Source organism: Mandrillus leucophaeus, unplaced genomic scaffold, assembly GCF_000951045.1.
Source record: "Mandrillus leucophaeus isolate KB7577 unplaced genomic scaffold, Mleu.le_1.0 Scaffold288, whole genome shotgun sequence".
Classification (NCBI taxonomy): domain Eukaryota; kingdom Metazoa; phylum Chordata; class Mammalia; order Primates; family Cercopithecidae; genus Mandrillus; species Mandrillus leucophaeus.
This window is the reverse complement of record NW_012103009.1, coordinates 171,199-173,062: the sequence shown is the minus strand read 5'-3', so window position 1 is coordinate 173,062 and position 1,864 is coordinate 171,199.

Sequence of the window (1,864 nt, the reverse complement as noted above, 5' to 3'; positions counted from 1 at the left end):
GCCAGGCCTTCTCTGAGGCCTTCCCTTGCCTGATCTGGGAAGAGTAACAGAGTCTGACGCCTTTAAAGGGAACATTCACCATCTATTCTCTCAGGGCTGCTACCTGTGAGGTTTATCTGTAGAACAAGGTCACCTTTGCTAGCCAGGCCTCCTCTCCTCTCCCTCCCATAACCGGTCTTGCCACTGTCACCTGATTTTCCACCATAAACTGTTTATGGCTATGCTTTGAGCCCCTGTTCTTTCTGTACCCTCAGGATGGTATGTAAGCTTCTGAACCCCATTGGGAGGTAGGGGTCATCACCCTGGTTCTCCCTGTGTGCGTGAATAAATCTGTATGCCTTTTCTCTTAGTAACCTGGCTTTTGTCAGTTGATTTTCTGGGAATCTCCAGAGGGCAGAGGGCAAGTTTTCCCTTGGCCTCTACAGTCTCCAGTTTGTTTAATGGTCAAATGGAAATGACAAACGCGTATCTGAATGTTGACCTAGAAGAAAGAAGCTGAGGCAAAATTAACATAAGCAGAGGGTTTATTTGGGCCAAGCTTGAGGATTGCAACCTGGGAGCAGAGATTCAAGTTGCCCTGAATATACACCCTGATTGGCAACAGTTACAGTTGTTTTTCAAAGGAAAAGAGGTGGCTGGGTGCGGTGGCTCATGCCTGTAATCCCAGCACTTTGGGAGGCCAAGGCGAGCAGATCAGGGCAGATCAGACTTGAGGTCAGGAGTTTGAGACCAGTTGGGCCAACGTGGCGAAACCCTGTCTCTACTAAAAATACAAAAATTAGCCAGGCGAGGTGGCGTGTGCCTGTAATCTCAGCTACTTGGGAGGTTGAGGCAGGAGAATTGCTTGAATCTGGGAAGTGGAGGTTGCAGTGAGCCGAGAGTGTACCACTGCACTCCAGCCTGGGTACCAGAGCGAGACTCTGTCTCAAAAACAAAAACAAAAACGAAACAAAACAGATAACACTGGCTATACATTGTTCTTTCCTTTTGAGACAGAGTCTCGCTCTGTTGCCCAGGCTGGCGTGCTCACTGTACCCTCCGCCTCCTGGGCTCAAGTGATTCCTGTGCCTCAGCCTCCTGAGTAGCTGGGATTTACAGGTGTGAGCCATCACACCCGGCCTACATTGTTCTGTGTGTCACAAATTCCAAGAACATGAAGATAATGGTGAGGCAGCTGGTCTGGAACAAAGCGTCCTGAAACAATTGTCCCCAGCCGTTTTTGCGGAAGTGCGGGATTACTGAGGCCCCACACTCGTATCTCTTGGCCGCACACCCCGCCTAGTTCAGACTCTGCTCTGAGCTACCTCTTTTCTCATCAGTGTAAGAAAGAGCCGCACAGGGGCTTCGGCGGGGATTTCATTCTGTGTGGCTGAGGGCCCTGAGGTTGTGGTAGTAATTGGGCCCTGCCAGGGTGTACCTACCTCTCCATAGCCCCTGCCCTGCACAGTTTCCACTGCAGGTCTCCCCGGGACAGCCCCTCAGGGTGGCTCCTCCTAGGGTGGTTCCCGGGGGCAGCGCCTTGACGCTGGGTTCCCCCACAAACTCAGATTGCCCCCCGGGACACCTGACCTCAGGCGGAGCAGGACCTGGGCTCCTGATGGGGAGCGCTTTCCCTGGTCACTGCCCCTGCAGCCAGTGGGAAGGTGGACAGAGCTCTGGAAGAGCCTCTGGGGACCAGGGTGAGGGTTCGGGACTCGACTTTCGCGGAGGCCCAGCCGTGTGTGGGGAGCTGGCATTTTCCCGAGGAAACGTGAAAGCTCCAAGACAAGAGGCCACGTGGGAGCAAAGTTGGAAGGGACCCCCGGAGACGGGGTGGGAAGGGGCTGGGCTTGAGGCTGCTGCTGACCTCGTGGGGAGCAGGCGG